Source organism: Elgaria multicarinata, chromosome 9 (assembly GCF_023053635.1).
Source record: "Elgaria multicarinata webbii isolate HBS135686 ecotype San Diego chromosome 9, rElgMul1.1.pri, whole genome shotgun sequence".
Taxonomy (NCBI): Eukaryota; Metazoa; Chordata; class Lepidosauria; order Squamata; family Anguidae; genus Elgaria; species Elgaria multicarinata.
Genome location: NC_086179.1, coordinates 3343225 through 3355938, shown reverse-complemented (window position 1 = coordinate 3355938; position 12714 = coordinate 3343225).

Below are 12714 nucleotides of genomic sequence, written 5' to 3'. Positions count from 1 at the left end.
AACTGGGTACTCATTTTACCGACCTCGGGAGGATGGAAGGCTGAGTCGACCCAAGCCGGCTGCCTGAAACCAGCTTCCGCTGGGATCGAACTCAGGCCGTGGGGAGAGTTTCAGCTGCAGAAACTGCTGCTTTACCGCTCTGCACCACACGAAGCTTGCTCAATCATAAGGAACATTATTTTTATTCATTTATTTATTAAACACTGTAGACACTGATGCCGTACTCCGCGTTGGGCTTGCCTGACCACGGGAGGGCCGTTGCAGGTGAAGGAGGGACGAAGAGATGCTCCTTAAGGCCCAGCGTTGGTGGGGCTCTGTGGTGACACTGGCTGGAGCAGGGTCTTACAAGGTGATATTATGGCACGGAGTGTCTTCTACAAACTCCCGTTGGTGGCCCAGCTACGCCCCTATCTGGACAGGGATAACCTGGCGTCAGCTGTCCATGCTCTGATAACCTCCAATTTAGATTACTGCAATGCCCTCTACGTAGGGCTGCCTTTGAAGACGGTTCGGAAGCTGCAGCTCATCCAAAATGCAGCGGCCAGATTGATTTCGGGAACCAGAAGGTTTGACCATAAAACACCTGCTCTGTTCCGCTTGCACTGGCTGCCTGTATGTTTCCGAGCCCAATTCAAGGTGCTGGTTTTGACCTATAAAGCCTTACACGGCTCGGGACCACAATACCTGACGGAACGCCTCTCCCAAGGTGAATCTACCCAGTCACTACGTTCAACATCTAAGGTCCTCCTCCAGGTGCCTACTCCAAGAGAGGCTTGGAGTGTAGCAACGAGGGACAGGGCCTTTTTGGTGGTGGCCCCCAGACTATGGAATGATCTCCCTGACGAGGCTCGCCTGGCTCGCTGCTATCTTTTCGGCGCCAGGTTAAGACTTTCCTCTTTGCCCAGGCATATGGCGGCACATCTTAATCACCCACATGTTTTAGTTTTTTAACAGTTTTTAATGCTTTATGTGTGTATGTTCTGTGTTTTAGAATTTTAAATTTTGTATACTCGTTTTTTATTTTAGAATTTCTGTAAACTGCCCAGAGAGCCCTGGCTATGGGAGCAGTATATAAGTGAAATAAATAAATAAATAAATAAAATATTCGCCTTCAGGGCCCCTCCTCCTGGCTTCTTTGAAGCATGGCTCCCTGCAGAGCAATTATTATTATTATTATTATTATTATTATTATTATTATTATTATTATTATCATCATTTTTATACCACCCAACAGCTGAAGCTCCCTGGGCGGTTCACAAAAACGAAAACCATTCAAAGTATAAAACAAACAGTATAAAAGCATGATATAAAATACACGTTAAAAAGTGATTTAAAAAATACCACACATGATTAAAACGTCTTTAAAACATCCCTTAAGCAATCCCTTTTCACTCCTGCTTCTGGGAGCAACAGCACGCTGTTGGGGAGGGGGACAGCAGTGGAGCAGCTGGAGGGCAGCTGGAAGACCGTTCCCGCTGCGTCTGGATCTCCCCCTCAATTTGGCGCTTACTGCTTGAGACATTAGGATTTGCCTGGGCACACCCGGCACACCCTTGCGCACGCCTATGGCCCAAAGCCTGGACCCCAAATGGAAAACACAACCCAGAATCCGTCCAGCACGGACTGAGTGCTGCTGTCAAGAACCTGCCTGCTCCCTGCTTTCAGCAGCTCTCAGGGAGCGGCACCACTGCTCAGGGAGAGAGCACAAGGCCTGTGCGCCCCTCCAGCTAAAAGGATCATAGGAGCAAACCATGCTGGACTACATGCACCAAAGGTCTGACCATCGGATAAGGGGCTTCATGTGTTCATTTACTCTGGCACCGTGTAGATTTACTCATCAATTACTTAAAAGGTTGTCACACAGAGGAGGGCCAGGATCTCTTCTCGATCCTCCCAGAGTGCAGGACACGGAATAGCGGGCTCAAGTGACAGGAAGACAGATTCTGGCTGGACATCAGGAAAAACTTCCTGACTGTTAGAGCAGTACAACAATGGAACCAGTGACCTAGGGAGGTTGTGGGCTCTCCCACACTAGAGGCCTTCAAGAGGCAGCTGGACAACCCTCTGTCAGGGATGCTTTAGGGTGGATTCCTGCATTGAGCAGGGGGTTGGACTCGATGGCCTTGTAGGCCCCTTCCAACTCTGCTATTCTATGATTCTATGATTTAGATCAGGGCTGAACAACACAGGGCCACCGCCAACATTTGTGGCCAAAAAAATCTGGTGAACTGCTCCAGAATTCTGGCGGCAAATCACCATGGAAGGCTAAAATGGCTTTCTGCAGTGGTCCACAGCTGAAAATGGGTATGGCTTAACCGGCTCTGGGATGATAGAAGTTGTAGCCCACATCTGGAGTGTGCCAGTTCAGAGAAGGTGATACTAGGTTATAACATCAGCTCAGAGACGTCGTTCAGTATGCGTGTGTGAGAAAGGGAGTGGCAGGCTGTCCTGTTGGGGACCTGGGAGGGATAGAAGTCTGGTTACCAGATGCAAAGAGCCTGACCGTTTTATTCCCGGAGGGACTTATTTTAAATTCATATACTCCTTTTTCAATTGCATTATCCGAGGAAATTCACAATTACGAAAAGGGCAAATATAGAATAGTAGGGAAACAATCAAACAGACAACACCTAAATCACTAGGCTGGGTCTAAAGCGGGGGGCAGTTTAAAGACAGTGAACACCCTGCCCTTTGCCTAGAACTACAGCTTGTGGGAAAGCCACGATATAGCTAAGCTAAGAAGCAATGCGTATAAACTTGTTCCAGCCAGCTGCAGGTGAGACTGTAAACAAAGCTGCAGAGCTTAAAGCCAAAAATTTAGAGCAAGTTAAGAATAAATTCAAAAAGATACACCAATATTAGTCCCTACTTAGAGGAGACCCATTGAAATGAATAGGAATTCAGCTAGATTAATATTGGAGAACGCCCACAGTGCTGACAGGCTAAGCCAGAAGGCCAGGTGGAGGACATACGTTTCAGGTTGGCTCGTTGCGTTTGGGAAAGGTGACCCAATGCTAAAATGCATCTTTTCCACCTTGAAGAGCCCAGGCTTCAGCCATGACTCCTCTGACCACCCTAGGTCTGAAGGGCCTCATCCTTCTGTAGGAACTTGCCAGTGTTCTGAGATGCTCACACAAGGCTCTGCTCCCTGTACCAGAGACGGGGCCTTTTCTGTGGTGGTCCCTGATTCTGAAATGCCCCCTCGAGTTATTCTCTTTTAGATGCCAGATGAAAGACGTCCGATTCCCCTCCAAACCTTTGGCTGGAAATAAAATACAGAATTGCTGGTGGTTTTTCTGTTAAACGAAGCGCTATACTTAGGATGCTGATGCCATGATCTGCAGTCTACGTTACTGTTTTACTCATTCTGCACTTTATTTTCAACTTGCTTTTAATCTCTGTTACTGAAACCCCCCCTTGCAGAACACTCGTGCAAAAGCAAGGTACAAACACCCCGGTTGTGGAATGAGCTCCCCAGAGAGGTCCGCCTGGCGCCTACACTGTACTGCTTTCATCGCCAGCTGAAGACCTTTTTATTCTCTCAGTATTTTAACACTTAATTTTAACTTAAATTTAAATTTTACTGTTCTAACTCTGTATTTTAATTTTATATCAATTTTGCTGCATGGTTTTTATCCTGGTTGTGCTTTTTATACTGTATTTTGTAATTGTGTTTTTAACATGTTGGTTGTTTTATTATGGTTTTAACTTTTGTGAACCGCCCAGAGATCTTTGGCTATTGGGCGGTATAAAAATGTAATAAATAAATAAATAAAATACAAACGATGGACGTGTTCTTCCACGGCTCCCTGTCTCTCTGCCAACCCTAAATAGTAATGTACACAGCTAAAAACAATGTAAATAAACAAATAACCGGCAGAACACCTTCCGGTCGCCCGCCGAAGTTTGCCAGCAGCTGTTATGTCGTCACTGGGGCAGGCACTTGCTCCCGCGTCCGCCTACCCCCGCCTATTTCGACAAGGGGCTGGGCCCAGGAAATAAAATGTTACCGGAGTAAGCAAGAGCGGTGTTATTCCTTCCTGATACATCCCAACATGTTTCTGCGTTTTCTCGGTCTGCTGTCTCTGCAAGCTTCTGATGCATCCCACACGTGTGTTTTTTTAAAACTCTGAGATGACTCTAATCTCCCAGGATGACTCAAAAACTCTCAATTCTGGTTCCACAGGTGTGACCACACCAATGAAGATGCAGTGGGACAGTCCCTGGCGCTCATCTGCCGTCTCTCTCTGTCTCTCTCAAGCACACACACTCATACAAATTTGGCCTGGGTCAGGAAGTAATAGCAGCTGCACCCCACGTTTCTCGCTTCCCTCCCATCACCTGGCTGCCTTCCTGCCAGCCTTCCTTTCCCACCTTGAAAAACCTTCAAAGTGATCTTGATAGGCTGGAGTGCTGGGCTGAAAACAACAGGATGAAATTTAATAGGGATAAATGCCAAGTTCTACATTTAGGAAATAGAAACCAAAGGCACAGTTACAAGATGGGGGATACTTGGCTCAGCAATACTACAAACGAGAAGATTCTTGGAATTGTTGTAGATCGCAAGCTGAATATGAGCCAACAGTGAGATATGGCTGCAAGAAAGGCAAATGCTATTTTGGGCTGCATTAATAGAAGTATAGCTTCCAAATCACGGGAGGTACTGGTTCCTCTCTATTCGGCCCTGGTTAGGCCTCATCTAGAGTATTGCATCCAGTTCTGGGCACCACAATTCAAAAAGGATGCAGACAAGCTGGAGAGTGTTCAAAGGAGGGCAACCAGGATGATCAAGGGTCTGGAAACAAAGCCCTATGAAGAGTTACTGAAAGAACTGGGCCTGTTTAGCCTGGAGAAGAGAAGATGGAGGGGAGACATGAGAGCACTCTTCAAATACTTAAAGGGTCATCACACAGAGGAGGGCCAGGATCTCTTCTCGACCCTCCCAGAGTGCAGGACACGGAATAACGGGCCCAAGTTAAAGGAAGCCAGGTTCCAGCTGGACATCAGGAAAAACTTCCTGACTGTTAGAGCAGTACGACAATGGAATCAGTTTCCTGGGGAGGTTGTGGGCTCTCCCACACTAGAGACCTTCAAGAGGCAACTGGACAAGCATCTGTCAGGGATGCTTTAGGGTGGATTCCTGCATTGAGCAGGGGGTTGGACTCGATGGCCTTGTAGGCCCCTTCCAACTCTGCTATTCCATGATTCGATGATGATGATGAAAGGTCAAGCCCTGACGAAAACGGTACCCCTTGTAACATATGTGTGCGCACGTGTGTGTGTGTGAGAGAGAGAGAGTGAGAGCACTAAGTATAGCTTCCAAATCCCGTGAGGTCCTGGTTCCTCTCTATTCGGCCTTGGTTAGGCCTCATCTAGAGTATTGCGTCCAGTTCTGGGCTCCACAATTCAAGAAGGACGCAGACAAGGGGAGGAAGGCAACCAGGATGCAGAGGAGGGCAACCAGGATGATCAGGGGTCAGGTAGCCCTACATAGAGCACATTGCAAAAGTCGAGGCTTGAAGTTACCAGCACGTGCACGACCGTCTTTAGGTCTTCTGACTCTAGGAAGGGGCATCAGCCGAAGTAAATGACCACAAACAGCACACCCAGCTCATAAATTTTGTATAGATTTTATATTTTAAAAAATATTCTAACGTTTCATAGCTTGTTGATATATAAACAGATTTTAAAATGTGAACCGTTTCAGTATAAAAGCTCAGCTTCATACTAATATTGCCAAGGTCATCACATTAAATAATCTGAATGTAAGCACGTTAGCCCTAAAGGTAATGAATTTGATAATTTCTCAATATGGATGATATTTACACTCTCTGTCAGGTCCTGCTGCTGCTCATATTCAGACAGTCCGCTGAAACTAATCTCTTCCAAGGGGCACTTTTGGGTTGAGATTCAATTGCCGTCGTTTTGAAATGGCTGTTTAGATTAATTTGCAACTTTGCATTGTGGATAACATTGCTTTAAATTTGGTATGTGGTTTTTTTTGGTAATACCGTTCTTTGCCATTTTGAATATATATTTTTTTATAGAAAGGTGGGACATAAAGGCTCGGAATGAATAAAAACACAGGTATGTGTAGTTCTTAGCACGACTGCTAAGGAAAAATTCACCACCACAGGGAGCAAGGCGGAGTTTTTCTCCAGCAAAAATACTGGTTCGGCAACCAGGAAACAGGTGCTCCTGAGGCGCAGCGGTTGCCCCAAGGGATCAGCGGTAAAGAAGGCTTAACGTTGAATTTTAGTCACATCGGCTACTGATACTGCTATGAATCACACGGACTTCTCCACAGACCTTCCCTCCTCCTCAGAAACAGTAGTGGTTCTACCTACTCCCCACAGCTGTTTAATGGTATTTGGAACTCGCTGCATGTGGTACTCACTGGGGAGAAAGTATTTGTGGGAGAGCCGCCTCCAGAGGTAGAAATGGGACGCTCAGGGTCACATAATCTTCATCGTTCCTTCTAATAGCAAACGCAGGTGGTGAGTGCCAACCAAAATGGAGCCAAAATGGGACCCATGAGAAGCAAGGAGGAGATATTGGCAGGATTTGGGAGGTTTGCAGGAGAACGCACCCCCCCAAAAAAAACCAGCCCAATGAAAGCTAATCTCAGTAGCCACAGAATGCGGAGTGTCATTTGGAGTGGGGTGTGTGTGTGTAATGTTCTGTTGGGAAAGAGTGGCTGGCTGGTACTCTGCACATGAGCTCTCCTACTAGGGACAGAAGAGGCATTCAAGAGGCAGCTGGACAGCCATCTGTCAGGGATGCTTTAAGGTAGATTCCTGCATTGAGCAGGGGGTTGGACTGGATGGCCTTATAGGCCCCTTCCAACTCAACTATTCTATGATTCTATACGGCAACATTTTGTTGTGAGTTCCACTTGTCTCTACTAGTATGCAGCGGTCTCCTACTTGCAGCAAAAGAGCCATGCTGGCTGGGAATTATGGGATTTGTAGTTCATGCATCTGGAGGCGCCAGACTGGGGCATGCAGAAATATAGTGTGGCACAAGGTTTAAGTAGTTAGGTGTATATAGTCCCTGAGTACAGACGGAATCAAGGCACGTGTGGATTGGATCTTGAATTCTTCTTTTATGCTTGAAATGCAACACGTCTTTTTAACGCAAGACGTGTCGCTTGGCCTTTTTGACAAGCACTCTGTAAAAACAAAAACAAAAAACTCTCCCCCTCCCAGTCTTCTTTTCGTACCCATGTATGTATGTATGTGTATATATAAAGGATGCTTTTAGGATGTTTTTTAGGATGTTTTAACAATGTATACTATGTTTTTAATCAGTATTTTATGTATTTTATACTTACAGTGGTGGCCAAAATTGTGGACACTTCTTGAAATTTTCCTGTTTTGCAACTTTGCATGCTTATAGAAAATGTTCTGTTTCACGAAATTCAAATGTTTATATATCAATTGAAAGAGAATTTAATGCTGAATTCAATACAAAAAAACCACAGAATGCAAGTATCTGCAGTGCAAAAAAAAAAGTTATGCTTACTTTAGTCTAAAAACAAACACAGGTGTGATTGAGTGAAGAAGCGGATTTATTTATTTATTTATTTATTGGAATTGCAAACCCTACTGGCCAATCACAGTCCTTGTTCTGGGGACCAATCACATGGCAGTACCTGCGATACGTCATGTTTCAAGTTGGGGAAAGTCAGTTTTGCTATTTGTTCTGTTACTGAAGCGCAATTGGAGATTGTGTGAATATTTGAAGTATTTCTCAAATTAAAAGTGTGCGTACGTACATCATCAATAGAGGAACGGCACCAAAGAAAAGAGTTGATTGGACACCCATGGAAAAGAGGCAGAGTTGTTGCATTACGTGAATCAGGTCTTTCAACTGATATATAAACATTTGAATTTCGTGAAACAGAACATTTTTTATCAGCATGCAAAGTTGCAAAACAGGAACATTTCAAAAAGCGTCCACAATTTTGGCCACCGCTGTACAACAGTACAACAGTTCCCCCCTTCGATCAAAATGGAGAGGCGGGTAAGAAATAAAATTATTATTATTATTATTAAACAAACAAGTATAATAAACATGAAACGGTCTGAACAAAGAATGAATAAAGAATTCCAAAGCGGCTGATAACTCACTGAAACAAATACAATTATAACAGAGACGACAATGAAGGATGATCTGACCGCAAAAATACTACAAGGAAAAACCCAATCAATTAACGTAATAGAAAATTCATCATTTCAATAAATAAGGAATTAACAATTGGTGGATCAGCTCAGTCTTTCCCAACCTGGTGCCCTCCAGATGTGTTAGACTACAATTCCCAGCATCCCCCAGTTCGCTGGTGGGTGCTGGGAATTGTAGTCCAACACATCTGGAGGGCACCGAGTTGGAGAAGGCTGCTGTAAGGCTCAGGAGCTATCGCTGTCATGTCAAACCTGCCCTCTTACCAAAGGTAAAAAGAGGAACACGCACACAAAAGGAGCCAACCCACTGCCTTACTACTCCCGTATGCGGCAACCCCCGTGGAGTCACCCCTTTGGCAGCATCTTGCCTGTGGTGACCGTCTCTGCTAAAGGATGCAACACTGTAGTCTGGCCCAAAGCAGAGAATCATAGAATAGTGGAGTTGGAAGGGTCTTCTAAGGCCATCCAGTCCAACCCCCTGCTCAATGCAGGAATCCTCCTTAAAGCATCCCTGACAGATGGTTGTCCAGCTGCCTCTTGAAGGCCTCTAGGGTGGGAGAGCCCACAACCTCACCAGGCAACTGATTCCATTCTCGTACTTCTCTAACAGTCAGGAAGTTTTTCCTGATGTCCAGCCGGAATCTGGCTTCCTTTAACTTGAGCCCGTTATTCCGTGTCCTGCACTCTGGGAGGATCGAGAAGAGATCCTGGCCCTCCTCTGTGTGACAACCTTTTAAGTATTTGAAGAGTGCTATCAATGGCTCCCCTCAATTTTCTGTTCTCCAGATTAAACATGCCCGGTTCTTTCAGTCTCTCTTCATAGGGCTTTGTTTCCAGACACCTGATCATCCCTGTTGTCCTCCTCTGAACACGCTCCAGCTTGTCTGCATCCTTACAGAATCATAGAATCATAGAATAGCAGAGTTGGAAGGGGCCTACAAGGCCATCCAGTCCACCCCCCTGCTCAATGCAGAAATCCACCCTAAAGCATGCCTGACAGATGGTTGTCCAGCTGCCTCTTGACCCATTTTTTGCTCCTAAACTGCCATTGCAAAAGAGTCAGCCACTCACTGGGCTTGATGTTCCAGGCAGGTCTCCTCAAGTGTAAATGGGGGGGGGGAGAGAAAAACACCTTGAGACTGGGGGGTGGGGGAGAGAGACAGATGACACCATTCTTCCCCTGCTGTTTTATAGCCCAGCCTGGAATGTGTTCCCAAGACACTGACGCCACACTTCCGGATTGTAGGAGAGGCGCTAGAGAAGGATCCACACACACAAATGATCTCTAGGAGACCCCGGCAGGGTGTGTGAAGCTAAGAATAATGACAACTCTCGTGACTCATGCTAACCACGTTGTCACATGGCAGCCCTAAAAGACCAGAATTGGGACAGGTGAATCACCTGGGCATTTACTGGTATTGCACGAACTCTGCAGATCTGCAGGAAAAACGCACTTCAAAGAGCTGTACCGAAATGTGTCACCCTAATTCTGTCGAAAACCAAACAAAAAGTCAACAGTCCACGCGAACAGAGGGAGACGGGAAAGGAATGGCATGGGGCGAAGGAAAGAGTCCAAAAATGTAAAATTGGGAGCAGAGCCTGTCTGGACAAAGTAAAGGCAAGCAGCCCATAAAGAGATAGTGTTCCTGGCAGCCGAGAGAGAGAGAGAGAGAGAGAGAGAGAGAGAGAGAGAGAGAGAGAGAGAGAGAGAGAGAGGCAAAAGACCTCTCATTAATGAAAGTTCATAACAATGCCTTGTACAAAACAGCACTGTGCCTATATTTGTACATCTCTGCACTGCCTCAGGGGCACGCCGGCCACAGCGAGGGCCAGTCTGACAACTCGGTGACGCTCCGTTTAATAACAGTCACCGGCAGCAGTCAGAGGCCTTTTTACGCTGCACACCCCACCTGCTCCTGTTGGGAAAGGCGCTGGGCGTTCAAAGCCACTCCCAGCGGCTCCAGTTGCACAATCCCCAAGGAAGAGGCTTAGCCACCTGTTCACACCTCGTGCCCACGTTTTGGGAAGCAGGACGTATTTTTCTCTCAAGAGGAAGACGTGGCTTCAGATGTCAGCTCAAGCCCTGGCTAGGAATATCGCAGAAACCTACCAATGGAGTCAAATGATTCTAGATTTCGATGAATCTGACTTGAGGATTCCACAGCGGAGCGGCTTTTTCTGAATCGCGTGCATTGGCAGACCTTGGTGGGTTTTTTTTAGTTTTTGGAGGGATTTGCGCTCATGCGCATTAGCACCAATGCGCATCTGCAAACAGGACTGAAATTTTTGTATGTGCCTAAGAAAAACCTGTTACGTAAATGAGGGGATGGCAGAAGGAAAGACACCTGACAATCTGCAAAAGATAGACGGAACGGGTTTAACAAAATCTGTACATCTCCAGCTTTGGTCTTGCTGGGTGACTTCAGGCGGGGCAACTGTCTTTATGGCTCAGTAGCCCATGAAGACTTCTGGAAGCACTCCCTCAAATATCCCTGACGGAAGCCTATCCAGCGCAAAAAGATCTCTTGGAAGCTACTTTATAAATGACACATTTCTCATCGAGTGTCATCAGACGAGAGTTTTATCGCACACTCATGACTGGTCCCTTCGCGGGATGTTTTGACAACAAAGCGATCCTGCCATGTGTCTTTGCCAGTTTCCCCCGTTTTGAAATAAGCCTCAGAAAACACAATATAATACAACAAGCTGGAGGGGGTTCAGAGGAGGACAACAGGGATGATCAGGGGTCTGGAAACAAAGCCCTATGAGGAGAGACTGAAAGAACGGGGCAGGTTTAGCCTGGAGAAGAGAAGACTGAAGGGAGACATGAGAGCACTCTTCGAATACTTGAAAGCTTGTCACACAGAGGAGGGCCAGGATCTCTTCTCGATCCTCCCAGAGTGCAGGACACGGAATAATGGGCTCAAGTGACAGGAAGCCAGATTCCGGCTGCACATCAGGAAAAACGTCCTGACTGTTAGAGCAGTACGACAATGGAACCAGGGAGGTGCTGGGCTCTCCCACACTACAGGCATACAAGAGGCAGCTGGACAACCATCTGTCAGGTATTCCTGCACTGAGCAGGGGGTTGGACTCGATGGGCTTATAGGCCCCTTCCAACTCTACTATTCTATGACTCTATGAAACCCGGCTTTTAAAAAATAAGTTCAGATTTGTCAGGATTTCCTGCCGAGTGCAGGACAATCCTGCTACAAGGGGCGCTGTTCCCATTGTCCTGTTGGGGCCACGTGGTCTCTGTACACTTCCCCCTGCAATTTGAGCTCGTCCCTAATGCGGAAGTGAAGTAGGGAGCAGAGCAACGGTACTAGACGGTAGGGAAACGCGATTTCCCCCCGTCTGAAGGAGCTTGGCAAACCCAATTGCCAGAAAACGGCCATTATTGTGGGAATTAAAAATATAATGAATTAATAAGCAGGGAATTGCTTAATACACTAAACTGTACCTTCAACCTTCATATGATCTAAGAACATAAGAAATGCCCTGATGCTGGATCAGACCAAGGGTCCATCTAGTCCAGCACTCTGTTCACACAGCGGCCAACGGTGAACCGCCCAAAGCACTTCAGCTATTGGGCGGTATAAAAATGTAATAAATAAATAAATAAACAAACAAACAAACCAGCCATCGGCCAGGGATGAACAAGCAGGACATGGTGCAACAACACCTAGATTTGCCTTCTAGACCTTGTACTTGAATACGTGGTTGAGTCGGAGCCCAGACAAGCAGCCATTTTATCACAGGTTTTACCAACGGCTACCTGAGAGGTGTGGGATCAGCCTCCTCAGCACTTGGCAGAATAATACAGAGAGCCGAGTTACCTCAGGGCAGGAGAGTGCTTAGTCCCACACATGGAGTCTCTCTCTCTCTCTCTCAGTTCTTGTCCAGGCTCAGCAGTGGTCAACCCGATCCAGACCAGGGTCACTTCTGCCTCGTGAGCTTTTCCTTCCGACCAGCGTCTTTCCTCCTCGGCGGCCCTGTGCTGAACTCACCCGGAACTGAGTTTCCTCATCGCAAACTGCTTAGGACATTTTGTGCTTGGGTTTCATTCTCAGAACATTCTTTTAAAGAAACCCAAAAGATCAAAGATATGTTTTTCCATCTCTCTCAGGATATTAGTGCTTTCCAAAGTCCTAAAGCAACCTTTCTCTGCCTTATCTGAAAATCTTTTCTTCGGATTTAATTGTGGTACACGTTGAAATCATTGTTATTTTTTTCTAGAACTACAACATCAGCAGCTAGGCAAACTCAGAAGCACACACACACACACACACACACACACACACACACGGCCCTCTACAAGAATGGGAGAGCCAGTGTGGTGCAGTGGTTAGAGCACTGGACTGGGAAACGGGAGACCCGGGTTCTAGTCCCCGCCCAGCCATGACACTCACTTTTGGCTGGTCACTGATGGGTGGTTGTGTGGATAAAATGGAGAGGAAGATGAGGAAGAACTTATATGCCACCTTGGTCTCCTTGGAAGGAAAAGCGGGCTATAAATGAAACAAAGAAA